The sequence below is a fragment of the Dama dama genome, chromosome 32, assembly GCF_033118175.1.
Source record: "Dama dama isolate Ldn47 chromosome 32, ASM3311817v1, whole genome shotgun sequence".
Lineage (NCBI taxonomy): Eukaryota > Metazoa > Chordata > Mammalia > Artiodactyla > Cervidae > Dama > Dama dama.
This window is the reverse complement of record NC_083712.1, coordinates 41,957,547-41,975,738: the sequence shown is the minus strand read 5'-3', so window position 1 is coordinate 41,975,738 and position 18,192 is coordinate 41,957,547. Positions and strand designations below refer to the sequence as shown.

Below are 18,192 nucleotides of genomic sequence, written 5' to 3'. Positions count from 1 at the left end.
GATGGAGCTTGAATGGAGGTGCGGGCGGGCCTCCCGCCTGCCCTTTCCTCCTTGCGGGTGGGACCATTTGGTACCCCCGGCTCCAGGGATCAGTTTTCCCGGGGACTTGGCCTTCCCAGTTGTGTAACTGGGTGTGCAGAGCGGGGAGGTCCTGGAGCCGGGCTGGCTGCTTTGGAAGAAGGGGGCGTGGTGGCCGGCGTGTGTTTGCTGGTGACGGACAGCCCTTTGCCTGCAGCCTTCTCTCGTTTTGGACCTAATGTGTTTTCTGGCAGGTTTCCTCGCTCTGATTGCCAGACCCTGCGGAGCACCAGCACTTTCCTCTGCTTCTGCTCATATCCCCATCCCCGTCCCCCTTTCCCAGTGGGTTGGCGGGTGGAACCCCATCCCCGTCCCCCCTTTCCCAGCGGGTCGGTGGGTGGAATCAGTCAGGACCGGTTGAGAACTCTCTGTGCTCCTTCCTTGGGCCCAGGGGCCTTAGCATGAGGCATGCTGGCCGGAGCTGAGCATCTGCCTGCTCCTCCCTGGGAGCCCTCAGCGTGGAAATTCCAGGGGGTCCCGCACTCCAAAACTCCGACACGGACACTGACACGCAGCTACTCATGCAGTGGGTTTCGGGCTTGCTGGCGCCCCCCTGGGTGTGGTCGTCAGGGGTGTGAGATCCGACAGCCCATTTTGGGGGGTGACGCTCTAGTGAGGGGAAGCATAGGAGCAGTTCCCTCTGTTCAAGCCCCTGGCTCACCCCAAAAGGCCCACAGAGGAAGGCAGGTCGGGGACTCACCTGGGGAGGCCCCAGGATTGCTCAGCAAGGGTGTCCTGGGCTGGGGAGACATGGGGTGCCAGGCCTCGGCCTGCTGTTCTGTCTGATGGGTGGTCCTGGGCCAGAGGGAGGGGCCAAGCTCTCCTTGAAGGGGTGGGGGGCCGGCAGAGCGACCTCTGCCCCGGGTCTCCTCCTTCACTGCAGCCACGGCTTCTTGCAGGAAGTGCTGAATCCGAGAGAGAGAGAGAGAGAGAGAGAGAGAGAGAGTGCTTGCATTTGGAGAGGAGAGGCTGGGCCTGCGTGATGGCATGGGGTGGGAGCCCGCGGGGTTGGGGTCCTCTTACCGAGACGGAGTGTGTGTTGTGATTGGGGATCGAGGGGAGGGGGCAGCAGGGGCCCGGGTTCCAGCTCCCGATCATCTGTGGGCGGTTGAGACCAGGGTCCTCCCAGCCCCTGTTCACCGTCCGGAACACGGCTTGGCCGGATGGCCTCTCTGACCCCACGTTGCTCTCAGAATGTGCTTCTGTGTCCCGACCCTGTGTCCTTTAAACACACCCATGCCACGAAGCAGAACCTTTCTTCAAAGGAAATCTTACCCTGCCCTCCATCGTAGAAACGGGTCCACAACAACCTCTGGGCTGGAGGAGGGGGCCCTGGACCCGGGTGGACTTGGCCACTTCTTATTCCTGGAGACCGACTGACACTCTTTCGAGAGGTTCCTGGGTGTGTGGAAGGATGTCTGACCTCCAGGAAGAAGGGCTGCGCTTCTCCGATGAGATACGTGTCCTGCATTTTCTTCCTGATGGACACTGCGGCCTCAATGCAGTGTACTCTGTGGGTACGGACAATACCAGCCTGTTCCTGCCGGTGTCCACCTGCTCAGCAGAGGCAGTGGGTACTCTCCACAGGAGACTGACTGTGTCTGCAGCGGGCTTGAGCTCAACTTGTAAGACTTTGCTAGGGCCGAGGTGACATTGACCGCCAGGGCGCTTAGACAACACAGATATATTCTCTCCCTGCCTAGGAGGTCAGAAGTGCGATTAAGGCTCCTGCTAGAGGCTGTGCTCTGCACCCGCCCCTTCTGGCTGGAGGTCTCCTCTGGGCCCACTTGACCTTGAGAGCAGCAGTTTCCATAGCCATGGGCAAGTCTGTTGATGATGTATTTATTTATTTTTTTAAATCTCTTTGATAAGGGCTTCCTAGGTGGCGCTAGTGGTAAAGAAGCTGCCTGCAATGCAGGAGACACAGGAGATGAGGGTTCAATTCCTGGGTTGGGAATATTCCCTGGAGGAGGGCAAGGCAACCCACTCCAGTAATCTTGCCTGGAGAATCGCAGGGACAGAGGAGCCTGGTGGGCTACTGTCCACAGGGTCACAAAGAGCCGGACAGGACTGACGTGACTTAGCATGCGTGCTCTTTTTAATAAGTGGCTTTCCTGGAGACGCAGAAAGGATCCCTGAGTGGGGGTCCCATCCTATTGCCCTGTTCCCCTCGCACACCTTCCCCCCAGGCTTTCAGGACCCAGATCTGCCCCCTTACCTGTGTGAGAGGCTCCGGGTGGGTGGAGAGAAAGAAAAGAGACTCCGTGAAGGTCAGAGGATCTGGAAGCAGGAGTCGGTATACACCCAGCTCGGGGCTGATTCCACTGGCCACCGGGAGTGCCCACCCTCTGAACTTGGCAAGAGCTGGGACCCTCGACAGTGGAGAGGAGGCCAGCTCTCTATATTTTACCTATCGCTTTATACAACTTATAGTTACTAAAAAATATTGGCGATATTCCCCATGTTGTACCTACATTCTTGAGCCTGTCTTGCCCCAGTTGTTTATACCGCCCACTCCTCAACGCTTATCATGCACCCACCCCTGGTTACCTCTAGTTTGTTCCTGTATCTGTGAGTCTGCTTTATTTTTTCTGTTATATTCACCAGTTGCATTTTTTAGACTTTAAAGATCACACATAAGTGATATCATACAGTATTTGGCTTTCTCTGTCTGACCTATTGCACTTAGCATAATGGCATCCAGGTCCATCCATGTTGCTACAAATGGCAAAATCTCGTTCTTTTTCATGGCCGAGTAATATTCCTTGCATACATGTACAACATCTTTATCCATTCATCCATGGGTGGAGACTTAGGTTGCTTCCATGTCTTGCCTATCGTAAACAATGCTTCTGTGAACCCTGGGAGGGGGGCAGGCACATGTCTTTTTGAGTTGGGGGTTTTGGGGGGATATGTGCCCAGGAGTGGGCTTGGTGTGTCATATGGTGGTTCCCTCTTTAGTTTTAGGAGAGACCTCCATACTGTTCTCACAGCGGCTGCACCTCTGCACCCGCCTGGCAGCTTTGGGAGCCTGGAGAGGGAGAAGGGACTCCATCCCTTCCCTCCCACCAGCCCCACCCCCCCACCTCCACTCCAGCCACATCTGTGAAGCACACACCCACCCTTCACACATGGCCCACCTCCTTGTTAGGGTGGCCACTGCTCCTCCTTGCCCAGGACCGTCCCAGTTTATTCCTGTTGTCCCAACGTCTGGATGAATGGCGCTCTTTCTGTCTCCGAAGTGTCCTGTTTTGCAGGCTCAGTTGTAGAGCTCTCACCTCCCCACCCCATGACCTGGGCTTTCCCCTGCTGGACACCCCAGGAAACTTCACGGGATGCCAGGGAATCAAAATGTTTTTTTGGACGGAAAATCTGGTTGAATGCACCCTGGGTGGTTGATCGATGTTTAATTTAGTGTCTTGTGGGCTCGCTGTGGAGTCTTGCTTCTGCTCCCGAGGCAGCAGCACCTCTTAAAGGACAGAAAGCGGCCTCTGAACACCCACAGGAGGAGTCATGAACTGTAGGCTGTGAGCAGCTTATTTGCTCACAGTGAGAAATGATTTCCCAGGTGGCTCAGAGCTAAAGAATCTGCCTGCCATTGAAGGAGACATAAGAGATATTGACTCAATATCCCCTGGAGGAGGGCATGGCTACCTGCTCCATCCAGTATTCTTGCCTGGAGAATCCCACAGACAGAGGAGCCTGGCGGGCTACAGTCCATAGGATCGCAAAGAGTCAGACATGACTGGATGACTAAGCGTGCACACACACAGACACACACAGACACAGACACACACACGGACACAGACACACACACACAGACAGACACAGACACAGATACACAGACACACACACAGACACACACACACAGGCACACACACACAGGCACACAGAGACACAGACACACACAGACACATACAGACACACACACAGGCACACACAGGCACACACACACAGACACACACACAGAGACACACACAGGCGCACACACACAGACACACAGACACACACACATACACAGACACACACACACAGGCACACACACACACAGGCGCACACACACAGACACACACATACACACAGGCACACACAGACACACACAGACACACACACACAGACACACACACAGACACACACACAGACACACACACACAGACACACACACAGACACACACAGACACAGACACACACAGACACAGACACACACAGACACACACAGACACACACACACAGACACACAGAGACACACACAGACACACACACAGACAGACACACACAGACACACACACACACAGACACACACACAGACACACACAGACACAGACACACACAGACACACACACAGACACAGACACACACAGACACACACACAGACACAGACACACACACACACACAGATACACACACACACAGACACACACACACACACACAGACACACACACACACACACACACACACACACGAGGTGCAGTGGCCGCCTGCCCGGCCCGCACGCAGGGCCGGTTCGCCTGGACCGTAGCTGAGCGCCGCCGTGCCTCAGGTGGGGACGGTGCCGGCCAAGGCCCCGCTCCTCCTGGCATGGTTCGTTTCCCCTGAGATTATTTATGAGTTGGACTCCCAGGAATCAGACCCAGCTCTGCCATTGATCCGTGGGACCTCGGCCAGCTTCTCAAGTCATCCCACCTTACCAATCCCTCCTGACCAGTAAGATCAGGAGCGTCTGCCCCACGGGGTGGCTGGAGGGTTCGGCGAGTTAATGTGTGAAAGAGCGTAGACCAGGGCTGGGCCTGCCGAGTACCCCTTGGCCGATGTTGCCACTGACGCTGGGGTTTGTGTGATTAACACCAGTCTCACCAGTGAGGCCAGGACCTTCGGGACAGCTTGTGCTCTTTACATCTCTCGGTTCATCGGTGTATCCTGTCAATGTCAGCTGAGCTCTGGGGCGTGTGGGGCACCCCCTAGTCCATGGAACAGGGCTGGGGAGATGGACGAGTCTGCAGGAGCTCACGTGGGAGGGTGCGGGAAGGCATGCTCACGGCCACAACCACCTCGGTGCTGAGTCACCGTGCAGACAGTGGGGGGGGCGGGGCGTGAAGGTCAAGGCTGGACCGGGCCCGGGAGGCTTCTGGAAGAAGATGGCCTGGAGCTTGGCTGGAAGGATGTGTAGGAAAAGCAGTTTTCCCTGGAGCACACTCTCTGTCTTCAGAGGGATCAGCTAGGAAAACGGTGAAGGGCTGAGGTATGCCTCTCGCTGGTTCTCAGAGGTCATAGCTGTTCAGAAAGTTCTCAGAAAGTCATAGCTGCTTTGGGGATCTCCTAGCTGAGGGGTCAGGGCCTCTCCTCGTATCCGTGAGATGGGATTCTGTGAAGACCTGCCTGCCACCAAGCTGGGAAATGCTTTGCTGGGGCTGTCTTTTGAGTTTAGACCATGCCATGGCCGTCGCTGGACTCTTGACCCATTGTATTCCCTGTGGGCTGGTCTGTGGCCACTCTCAGCGGGGTCCCCGGGCGCTGAGCAGGCGAGAGCTGCCCGTCCCACTCAAGACAGAGGGTTCTTTTCCTCGGAGGATCTATGCTGGATTTCAAGACAGAGAAAGGAAACATGAAGGTTTAGACAGATGGCCAGTGCTGGAATGGACATCGATAGGAACTGGTCCAAGTGGCTCCATGAAGACCCAGAGAAGTAAAGTGATTGGTACAGAAGTTAGTGATGGAGTCCCAACCAGAGGCTGGAGTCACCCGATTCTGGGCTTGGAGTCCTTTCCTCTGAAATGTGCTGCCTCTTGCTGTCAAAGCCTTGGTTTCCTGACTTTGCAAGATTCCGCTCCTGCAGGGTAGCAGCCCCTGAGACCTCAGTGATTCTGAAAATGGCACTAGACCCGCTTGCTCGAGGTCAGCCAGGTTTTGGACATGCCCATGCTGACTTCAGCCTGAGCTTTAACAAGTTTGGAGGGCTGTCCTGGGCCTCCAGAAAGTTCAAACACCATCCAAGAAAGAGTCTTCAAAGTGCAACAGTATGAATAGCCAAGGTGATCGACCAAACAGCCCGCCCTAGTCCCACCCCCCCAAAACTCTTTGAACTGGTGGTTCTCAAGTGTGGTCCCCAGACCGGCAACGTCAGCACCACCTGGAAATAGGTTAGAACTGCAGATACTCGGACCCCATCCCATCGCTGCTGTGGGGGCTTCCGGGAAATCTGCATTTTAACCACCCCTCCCCCTGAAGATCCTGAGGACCCGTCTCTAGAGCATGTCTCAGAGTCCAGACTAGCTCACAGCTTTTCCGCTTCCTGTTTCTGAAACCCAGTCCCCATCTTTTTCTGTCCAAGAGACCATTGCACACTACAATGTGCCATGTGGGCGAACCCCGGGGGGCGGAATGCAGGGGAAGGGAAAACCAGTGACCCCTCCGGGAGGGGGATTGTTTGCCTTGGCCAGTTGGCTTGAACTTGGAGCCAAGATTCCATCAATCCTCATGATTGACTTTATTTAAGCAAGTCTCCTATTCTCCTCTGCCTCCTGCTTGGGGACGCGGTCCTCCTGGGAAGGCGAGGGGCCCGGGCCCCTGCTGCCTGGGCCGCCAGTGCACACGCCGTCCCCAATAAAACCATACCAGGCAGTCCTTTGCTCTTAAAGTGGGGCTTGCATTTTGCACCGTTAGCTTCAATCAGTGGGGATTTAACACAATCCATGAAATCAAGCAATTAGGCAGTGGGATTCTGGATGGCTGACACGGACGCTGCACGCCCGACTGTGTGTGAGGGCTTTGTGAGTGTGTCGGGGCTGGGGGCATAAAGTTGGGAAATCCACTCTCCTGCCTTAACCGCCCCCCCACCCACAACTCCCCAAGATATCTGGGATCCAGAAAACAGGACAATTTCAATGAAATAATTTGCCCCAAATAAATTGCTCAGGAACATTTTCTACATCTGCTGGTTTTGTTTTGTATTTTTTGTAAATGAGAGAAAAAGAAAAGCTGCTTTCAATCATTTTTTTGTTTGTTTTCTTTGGGTTTTTCTTTCTTTTTCTTTTTTTTGTAGCATCTGTCCTGTAGTCGGTAGATGCATGTAAGTATGCCACGTGTGGTTTGTGGTCGGGGAGAGAGTCTGTGTTACTGTGACCGAGCGCAAGCCCCTTTTCTTTGCTCAAGGAATTAATGATGCAAAGCCCGGCCCCTGCTGGGAACGGAGGTCTGTGGAGCAGCCTTTGCGGGGCTTTGTCAGCAGGACTCATTTGGATCCGTTGCAGCTGCCGGGACCCTCTGCTGAGGGTTGGAAGGAGTCTCGGCTTCTCCGGGCCCCGCCCTTACCCAGCGCGGTGACCGAACCTCATTTACACAGTCGGCTTTGGGAACAGGGCTTGCTGCCTCAGGGCCGCCCACCCAAGAGATTCGTGAAACTGGGTCTGGAACGTAAAAAATCAGGTCTTCTCTATCTTACTGCACAGTGAGGTCCGCTCTCTGAACAGGGTTTTTTTTTTTTTTTCCACTGAGAGGATGGGCAGGACGGGGGATGTAAACTGTGGTCCCTTCCTGGTCCTGGGGGCGGGGAACGAAGAGGACACTGGAGGAAGAGCTAGTCAGTCTTGTCATCCCCACCCCAGCTGCTCAGATCGTCTGTTTGGGAACTTCAGCCCTGTCTGCCAGAGAAAGGAATTTAGGAGAGCAAGTCACTAGGAATCTGGTGATGTCAGGGGTTACTTGCCCCAGGAGGATTTTTTTTATTAGCATCTCTTGGAGACAGTGTATCTGATGGCTTGCCAGTGGTCCCCAGAATCTGCAGGGACCCCATACCTTCCTCTTCCTTGCTGGGAGGACCTGTGACCTCAAGTAACGAGCTCTGAGAGACAGGGAGCAGGGTTCCCAGAGGAACTTGTGAGTACCTTCAGCCTTGGGCAGGCAATTCAGCTGAATCAGGTTGAACATCCCTTCCTGTTCAAAGTAAATAATCCAAATGCTAACCTAATTGGGTTTTTTTTTTTTTTTAAATCTGAAAAATGATCCAGTTGACAAACTCCGTAGGCTACCTCCTCTTCTCAGATGAATGGTGGAAAAAGTAGAATTCTTACTCAAACAAAACCCTTCCTGGGAAGCCCCGAGTGAAGCCAAGCTGCTCTAGTTGAATAGGGATTGAAGGGCCTGGAATTGTAATCTTTGTGTTTCTTTTAAGAGCTCCCATTTTGTGATTCATTGACATTTTATATACATTTCAGCTCTTTACTAGACTGCAAGCTTTTTTTTAAAATTAAATCTAAGTTTTTTGCTTCAGAATAAATGCAATTTAAAATGTCAACTAGTATTAAAAGGCTTTTAACAAAAAACTGCAGGCCTCTGCCCAATGCCTTCCAAATACTGATTCCCACAACCCAGAGGAAGTAATTTTCAGCTATTTTAGCTTTTTTTTTTTTTTTTTTATGATAGTTAGCAAAACAGAGTACATAAAGACGATACTAATTTTTTAAAATTTATTTTTAATTGGAGGATAAATGCTTTACGGTATTATGCTGGCTTCTACCATACAACAACGGGAATCAGCTTTAAGTACACGTGTCCCCTTCCTCTTGAACTTCCCCCCGACCTCCCACCCCATCCCACCCTGCTAGTTGGTCACAGAATACTGGGTTTGATCTTGTGTTATAGAGCCGCTTCCTTTAGCTATCTGTTTACACGTGGTAACGTATATGTTTCAATGCTACTCTCTGAAATTGTCCCACCCTTTCCTCCCCATGCTGTGTCCAAAGTCTGTTCTCTATGTGCCTTTATTCCTGCCCTGCAAATAGGATCATCCGTACCGTTTTTCTAGATTTCATATATATGTGTTCGTATACTATGTTTGTTTTCCTGTTTCTGACTTACCTCACTCTGTATAACAGGCTCTGGGTTCATCCACCGCACTAGAACTGACTCAGTTGCGTTCCTTTTTATGGCCGAGTAATATTCCATTGTAATGTATGTACAACTTTTTTATCCATTCATCAGGCTGTGGACATCTAGGTTGCTTCCATGCCCTAGCTATTGTCAACAGTGCTGCAGTGAACACTGGAGTGGGCTTCCCTAGTGGCTCAGATGGTAAAGAATCCAGGAGACTCGGGTTCAGTCCCTGGGTTGGGAGGATTCCCTGGAGAAGGGGATGGCCACCCACTCCAGTATTCTTGCCTGGAGAATCCCATGGACAGAGGATCCTGGTGGGCTACAGTCCACGGGGTCACAAAGTGTCAGACATGACGGAGTAACAAAGCAGAAACATGGGGGTACATGTGTCTTTTTCAATTATGTTTTTCTCAGGGTATATGCCCAGTAGTAGGATTGCTGGGTCATATGGCAGTTTTGTTCCTAGTTTTTTAAGAAATCTCCATACTGTTCTCCACAGTAGCTGTATCAATGTTCATTCCCACCAACAGTGCAAGAGAGTTCCCTCTTCTCCGCATCTTCTGTAGCATTTATTGTTTGCAGATTTCTTTGGTGAGGGCCATTCTGACTGGTGTGAAGTGATAACCTCATTGTAGTTTTGATTTGCATTTCTCTAATAATGAGTGTTTAGCATCTTTTCATGTGTTTGTTGGTCATCTGTATGTCTTCTTTGAAGAAATCTCTGTTTTGGTCTTCCGCCCACTTTTTGATTGAGTTGTTTGTTTTTTTGCTATTGAGCTACATGAGCCGCTTGAAAATTTTGGAGATGAATCCTTTGTCAGTTGTTTCATTTGGAAACCATACTTAATTTTAGCTTAAATTTTAGACATCACTTATTGATGTTCTATGATTGAAGACAAAGATTTATCTTTTGCTTAATTTTCATTTTTAAACAATTTTTAGTTTTTCATCAAATTCTTAATTTTTAGACACTATTGATTTTCTATTATTGGTAATGTCTGTCTTATAGTCTATTCCCTCTTCTTCCCATTCTTTTCAATTTAACATATTTGGTTAAATTGATATTCAGTGTTTAATTTGTTGTAATTATGTAAATATAATTTACAGTTGAGCCGTGTGTGTACTACATTTATATTTCCTTTCTTATATACTGTTTCCCTGAGATAGTTACCTCACTTCATTTTCCTGGTTCCTTATGTTATGAATTCAGCCCCAAACATTCCTGCAGGTTTTCATCCAATCTGCCTGACCCTTCTTTCCTCCTGTTTCAAACTGCACTGGTTGAGCTTTAAGCCCATCACACAGCTGTCCTGGAAAACCATTCTAAGGCTTCCATTGTTTTTATCTCATGTTAGAGCTTTAGTTTCCTGATCCTGGGTTGTATTCTGCATTTTTAGAGCAGTTTCCCAAGAAGAGATACATGGAAGACTTTTTATTTAAATCATTGAACAGTCTGAAGTTGTCTTTCTTCTCACCCCTCACTGATAGTTTGGCTCAGTACTGAATTTTTTAAAAAACCTTTTATTTTATACTGGAGTATAGACAATTAACAATGTTGTGATCAGTCAGTTCAGTTCAGTCGCTCAGGCGTGTCTGACTCTTTGTGACCCCATGAATCGCAACACGCCAGGCCTCCCTGTCCATCACCAACTCCCGGAGTTTACTCAAACTCATGTCCATTGAGTTGGTGATGCCATTCAGCCATCTCATCCTCTGTTGTCCCCTTCTCCTCCTGCCCCCAATCCCTCCCAGCATTAGGGTCTTTTCCAATGAGTCAACTCTTCGCATGAGGTGGCCAAAGTATTGGAGTTTCAGCTTCAGCATCAGTCCTTCCAATGAACACCCAGGACTGATCTGCTTTAGGATGGACTGGTTGGATCTCCTTGCAGTCCCAGGGACTCTGAAGAGTCTTCTCCACCTCCACAGTTCAAAAGCATCAATTCTTCAGCGCTCAGCTTTCTTCACAGTCCAACTCTCACATCCATACATGACCACTGGAAAAACCATAGCCTTGACTAGACGGACCTTTGTTGGCAAAGTATTGTCTCTGCTTTTTAATAGGCTATCTAGGTTGGTCATAACTTTCCTTCCAAGGAGTAAGCGTCTTTTAATTTCCTGGCTGCAGTCACCATCTGCAGTGATTTTGGAGCCCCCCCAAAATAAAGTCTGACACTGTTTCCACTGTTTCCCCATCTATTTGCCATGAAGTGATGGGACCGGATCTTAGCTTTCTGAATGCTGAGCTTTAAGCCAACATTTTCACTCTTCTCTTTCACTTTCATCAAGAGGCTTTTTAGTTCCTCTTCACTTTCTGCCATAAGGGTGGTGTCATCTGCATATAGGTTGTGATAGTGTCAGGTCAATAGTGAAGGGACTCCGCCATCCATATACACGTATCCATTCTCCCCAAACTTCCCTCCCACCCAGGCTGCCGTAGAACATTGAGCAGAGTTCCCTGAGCTACACAGTATATTCTTGTTGGTTATTCATTTTAAATATAGCAATGTGTACCTGTTGATCCCAAACATCCTAACTATTCCTTCTTCCCTGAATTTGGGAATTTTAAAAGCATGGCTGCATTATCTTTCAGCTTCTAGTGTTGCTGTGGACGAATCCTGTGCTATTCTGATGCCTGGTGCTTTGCAGTAGATGTATCCTGTCTTTTTCCCTGGAGGATTCCTGTAAGTTCTCCTTATCCCTGGTGTCTCTAGATGTCATGATTCATTGACCTGTGTGTGCTCAGTCACCCAGTCATATTCTGACTCCTTGTGACTCCCTGGACTGTAGCCGCCAGGCTCCTCTGTTCATGGGATTCTCCAGGCAAGGACACTGGAGCAGGTTGCCATTTCCTTCTCCCGGGTATCTTCCTGACCCAGGGATCGAACTTAATCTCTTGAGTCTCCTGCATCGCAGGTGGATTCTTTACTGCTAAGCTGCTTGGGAAAACCCATTCATTGACCTGTGCATGCGTAATAAGTCTATTCAGTCATTTCTGACTCTGTGCGACCCTACGGACTGTAGCCCACCAGGCTCCTCTGTCCATGGGGATTCTCCAGGTAAGAATACTGGAGTGGATTGCCATGCTGCCCTCCAGGGGATCTTCCTAATGTGGGCACTGTTTAATCTGAGAGCTTGTGTTCTTTCTTCCTGGAAATTTTTCTTGTATTATTTCTTTGGTATTTTCTTGGTTCTTTATTATTTGTTTTCTTGGTTCTTTCTTCTTCAGACGTTGGGCCTCCTGGATTAAGCCTCTCTTTTATCTTTCTTTCTCCTGTTTCCATCTCTTTGTCATTTTGTTCCACTTTCCAGGAAATGTTTCCACCCTTATATTAAAGCACACACGTTTCATTCTTTATTTCTGCTCTTACCTTCTGAAATCTCAAGTACTCTTCAGGTTCTCTGAACATTCCTCTCCAAAGAATTCTGTTCTCATTTCCTGAATACAGTGTCTTCTGTTACCTTTGTAAAAAAGTTTCTTCTGCAGCCTACCTTGTCTCTGTTCTCTGATTTTTTCTTCCTGTGTGTTTTGTATGTTTTATTCTCTTGTTCACATTTAGAGGCTTGCCTTTAAATGCCTGCTGATCCTTTTAAGAGTAAATCACTAAGTTGGTACTCTGTGTGTATGTGTGTCCTGTGAGTTTTGAGCCTCATTTTGGAATTTTGTTGGAGGGAGCTGTGGGTCTTCTCTTTGGGGTTGCTAGTTTCTTCAGATAGAACCTCTGGGATCCTCTGATGGGGGCTCAGAGCCTCACTCTTCACTGCAGGCTTTCACTGAACCCTCAGCCGTCAGGGCTGTTCCTTCCCACCCCCTCTTCCTGTGTGTCTGGTGTGCACAAGCCCAGTCTGTCTGGATCGAACTTTCTGTACAGAATAAACCTCTTGGCTGCTGCTGGAGTGGGTGAGGGGTGGTCATCTGGACTCACGGCCTGACTCGTGGATCTGGGTGCGTCGATGCAAGCTTATTAATTCCTATATTTAATACAGTCTCCGTAACCCCATTCAGAAGCACCCAGTGGCCCCTAGCTTGCGGACATTTCTGGGTCCTGCCGTGTGAATCGGCTGCTTTCTTGCTCACAGCCCCCTCTGTCAGAAGCTGGGTTTCTGCTTTTCTTATCTTTGTCAAGCCAGGATCCACCACCCATTTGCTTTCTGTTATACTAGATGTGATGTCCTCGTTTCTTTACCATTTTCTTGCATATGTTTATAACTTTTTTTAAACTGTAATTTTAGAGGAGTGGAAATGATCCTATGCTCAGTCTTCGGCAAGATGTTTGGCAAGAAGTGTACAGGAGTAACGCTTCACAAACATTCCAGATGCTTGGTGGTTGAGGATGCAAAACCTGTCTTTCCTTCCCGTTGGTTGTAAGCTCTCTGGGATTCTCCCTCAACCCCTCTGGTTCAGGCTCCCACAGGTCATCAGCAACAACCCCCCCACCCCCAACCCCACCATTGCCAAGGCCAGTGCTCCGGTCCCACACTCATCTTTAAACTCAACAGCAAAGGAGATCAAGGAGCGTTACTTCCATGTGAAAAGCACCTTCCCCAAGAGACACCAGGCTGCCTGGTTTTCCATCCATGCCTCTGATGACTTTGCAGGAACTCCCCAGGGAACTTCCCTCTGTCTCTCCTTTTCTCTGTACTTCCCTCTTCACTGTAATGATTATCATGATTATCATCGGTGATATGATGAGTCACAAAGCTGGGACTGACTCAGCCCCCTCCCCACCTTTCCCCTCGGGGCCCTTTCTTGCATTCCTGCTGCAGTTCCTCACTGTGGGTCCTCTAAATGCCTGGCCCTTGGCCAACTGTGGTCTCTCATCCAGGCTTCCTGTCCGGGTGATTGGAAGGATGGCGGCCTCATTAGCATGAGCAGGTCAAGAGAAAGAGATGGTTTTGAAGCCAGTGTGGGTTTGGGATGAGTGTAATGAACTTCCTCTGCTCATTTCAGCCTCAGAAAATGTCCAGGACTTGTGGGGAGGCTACCGAGGGAGGATCAGTTGTGAGCAAAAAAATATGGTTTTGGTGACTGCACGTGGAATGAAGCTTTCAAAGTCTATCTGAAAAGAAGGGGGTTGTGTTTGTTTTTAATTTTTTTTTTATTGGAGCATAACTGCTTTCCAATGTTGTGTTCGTTTCGGCTGTACAACAGTGTGAATCAGCTATATGTACACATATATCCCTGCCTTCCCGAGCCTCCCTCCCCCCGAACCGCCCCCATTCCACCCCTCTACGTCGTCACAGGGCACGGCTTGCTGAGTTCCCTGTTAGAAGGGGTTATTTAATTTTAAGGCTGTGGAGAAAGACCCAGATGGCCCTAATTGCGACCTTAAGTTTAGAGTTTTCATAGTATCTGGTCTCTGAATTCTTGCGGGCAGTGATCAGCAAGGTGAGAGGCAGGAGTCCTATTCTACTGTCAGAGGATGTTAAGTCGTTGCTAAAACAAAACAAAAACAAACCCAAAGAAGGGTTTTGTTTTTGTTTGTTTCTTTGTTTGGTTTTAGCTCAGGGAAGCTGAGATCAAGGGCCCGAGGCAGATGTGGACTCATCACCCGTGGGAGACAGCCCCGGGAGGAGACGGAGAAGCAAAGGGATGGGGCGGGGGATGCGGTGCTGGGGGTGGGCGTCACCGTCAGCCCAGGACCACCCAGCACGGCCTTCCGGATGGTCAACCTGCTGGGCCAACAGGCAGACGGCACTCTGCGCTTTACCGATGGAAAATGCAGACTCTGGGAGCTCGAAACCAGCTTCTGTGGTTAAACACGGAACACAGTTTGAACCCAGGACCAGGGACTCCAGCTGCGCCCCAGCTGTAAGCCCAGCCACTCCATCCTCGGGCTTCTCCTACCTGTGCATCAGCACCGTATGTGATGCAAACACAGTCCTCGGGCGAAGTCCCTGGGGCTCCGGGCTGTCCCCGCTGTGGAGGCTGGGTGGGAGGAGGAGAGGAGGTGAGCATCAGTCCCCCAGCCCAGATCCCCAACCCAGCAGCCCCTGGTTGTGGCATGATGGGGGGGCTGTACACACAGCCACAAGCAGGGGGAAATCAACCTGGGACGGCTAATCGCCTATCCAAACATTGTTGGTAATCTGCATCGCTAAAGTAAACCCCTGGAAGATGGAAAAGATGGTAGTAATTTCTGGCCACATGTGCCTCCTCTTTCCCACCTCAAAAAAAGAAAGTGAGCCAAATGGCAAGAAGCAGAGAGTCTAATGCAAAACACATTTCCATCACTGGCTTCTCCCTCCCCTCTCCCCACCTATGTAAACCAAATTCCTTGACACGGTCATGGCAAAAGAACATTAATTTTTGATTTGAGTTGTGATTAAAAGCAACACAATCAAAAGAGGGAAATAGTTTCCACTGGAGCACTAGCATTTGAAACCCCGTTGGTGTCGTGGGAACCAGCGTGCTCTTTGGGGTCAGGTGTGGGTTTGAGTCCCGAGTCTCTTCTTACAGAGCCTGGCCTCCTGTTATCACCACCCATCCTGGGTCCTTCGTACTGATCGTCATCGGTAAGAACGATCGTGGCTGTGGATGATGTCAGGAGCCACGCAGAGAGTGCCCATCCTGGGCTCGGCATATGGGGGGTTCTTTCTCCCAGATGATGGCTCACTTCTCTGCAGAATAGGAGGTGCCCAGTTGTCCCAGGAAATGCACTTGTCCCCCCCACCCCCACCCCCCTGGTGATGTCATTGATCACGCCTACAGCAACACTGGGATCGTGGCTTTAGACCTTGGGAAGCAGTCCAGGGTCACCTGGCACGCGTCTCCATCGCCTCGCCTCCCTGAAGTCCTGGATCCCTTCCTGGGGTCAGTGGGTCCCCGCAGTGCAGGGGGTGGGCAGAAATGGAGCCGAACCCGCCAAGCCTGGTGGGGAGTCTCTCGGGCTTGTACCCAGGAGAACTTTCTTGCCCAGTGAGCTATAGATTCACACAGATGAAGTCTTTTCTCAGGTGACCCACCAGGTACAAGGATTATAAACCAACCAGGGGAGTGAGCCGGGTGGGCCTGTTGGGGCAGATCTGGGCAGACATTGGGGCTTCCCTGGTAGCTCAGCTGGCAAAGAATCTGCCTGCAGTGCAGGAGACCCTGGTGCTATTCCTGCATCAGGAAGATCCCCTGGAGAAAGGATAGGCTACTCACTCCAGTATTCTTGGACTTCCCTGGTGGCTGAGTCGGTAAAGAATCCACGTGCAATGCGGGAGACCTGGGTTCGATCCCTGGGTTGGGAAGATCCCCTGGAAGAGGGCATGGCTACCCACTGCAGTATTCTTGCCTGGAGAATCCCCATGGACAGAGGAGCCTGGCGGACTACAGTCCATGGGATCGCAAAGTGTTGGATGCGACTGAGCGGACAGAGGTCCCAGAGGGTGATCTGTGCTGCTCCCTATTTGATGCTCTTCCACCTGTGGGTACTCCTGCCTCATCCTCAGGGTCCGGGTGGGTGGGGGAGTCAAGTGAAATCAGAAGGTCTGGGCAGTGACTGGTTCGGCAGGGGTGGTGGAGGGTAAAGCCAGGAGCTCCTTGGGAGACTGCTCAACTCACTCCCGTGTGTGCAGGTCTGTCCAGCCTTCGGGGTGAGGGCCAGCCCTCTGCTGCCTGGACTAGTCCCCAAAACTTCTGCCACCCTTGGACTGAAGTCTTTCATCCGGGCTGAGGGCCTGGGGAGTTACATGGGGCCCAGAGGCTGGAGCTCTAGAACCCTTTCTGTAAGAGAAGGTGATGGGAGCACATGTAGTTTCCTGACTTTGACACATCCCCTGAAGATTTATTTGTTCTAGTGTTTCTCCCTCCTCCTAATTCTTGGGTTGGCCAAGAAAGTGCTTTTACTCAATGAAACATTAAATAATAAAGCCATCACTCAGGCAGTGTTACCTTGGCCGAAATAGCTCCTTTCAACCAGGAGGAACTCTTAGACCATTTCATTAAGTAAAGCCATTTTGAAATGTGGGTGAACCTGGGAAGAGAGCCCTAACCCTAACTGTTTCCCTTATTTTCTTGGTCCATTTAATCAACACTTGAAATGTCAGCTTCATTATAAAGAATGTTGCAATTCAGCCTGCACAGCACAGTAATTACAAGTGGACACTCAGTCCATGAGTTTAAGTTTAGCATCAGTGACTCTGGGCAAGTAAAGGCAACCCTGACACCTCAGTTTTCTCATCTGTTAAATGGGGGGAATAATTGCACCTTCCATGAGGAGTTATTAGGTTTCATGGAGGAAGTGCCTGGAGAAGACTCAACACACTTGCTGACATCCAGATGCTTTCCTAATCACTAGCTACTGTTCTGTAGCTCAGATTCAAGTCTTTCCTCATGGAGTGTGGGTGGAAGCTAGGAGATATTTTAAAAAGAGGGCTTAGTGATTTGGAATTCAGATGAGTTCGGAGGATGGACATACCATCTGGTGACCAGGATCTAGAAATGGTTTTCAGCTCCTTTGGGGCGATCCCTGGCTGGCCAGTGTTTGAGGGGAGCTGATTGTTATGGGGGGTGCTGTGTTTGTGTTCTTGGTGCATTTTCAATTGCAGGACGCCTCCATGCTAATTTACCCTCCCCAGGTAACCCTGTGAGGCCAGCACGGGAGTGTGTTGTCCACACAATAACACCCAAGCACTGTTGGCTCGGGCTCCGTAGAGACAGAAAGATTGGTTTTCCCTCTCTGCAGGGAGCCAGGCTGACAATAGAAGAAGCCCAAGTCCCATGTTGGATCTGAGGAACCACCACCTGGATTTATCCATCAGACCCCCACCAGCATTTGCTCCAGTGGGTTGAAAGGTCAAAGTCAAGTTTGGTTCTGTGAGTCTACCCTGTGGATAGGATAGCCCATTAGTGGCGCCCTCTAGTGGTTGATGAGTGGTGGACAGCCTGTCAGTGGTACCTGCTGTCTGAACTTCCTGGAGACACCGTGGTTGGAACCATGGTCCTGATGCTGAACTCGGACACTGATGTTTGATGCAGTGAGCTTTCCCTTGCTGGCAGCACACACGTAGGTCTTGTCTGTCTTATTTCCAGAGCTGGAATTTTAGGTCCTTTGGATGTTAAAAAAAATTAAACCAATAACTTACTCCTAAAAAAACAACAAACTCAGGGTAAGTTTTTTCTTTGAGTGCCGAGGTCTGTACCATTAGATTATATGGCCTTGATTGGATTAGAGGGTCCCCTTCTTCTCTTGAAGCATTGTATGACCGTCTGAATCCCAGAGTTTGTTTTTAAAAAAAAACCCATGATTTGGTTTTGAACA

At 50.1% G+C, this 18,192-nt stretch overlaps 1 protein-coding gene across 1 annotated transcript in view; it reads left to right on the top strand.

Moving 5' to 3' along the window:
* The window catches only part of SFRP1 (secreted frizzled related protein 1), a 44,207-nt gene that overhangs the window by 22,043 nt on the left and 3,972 nt on the right, over positions 1-18,192 (top strand). The window lies entirely within an intron of this gene.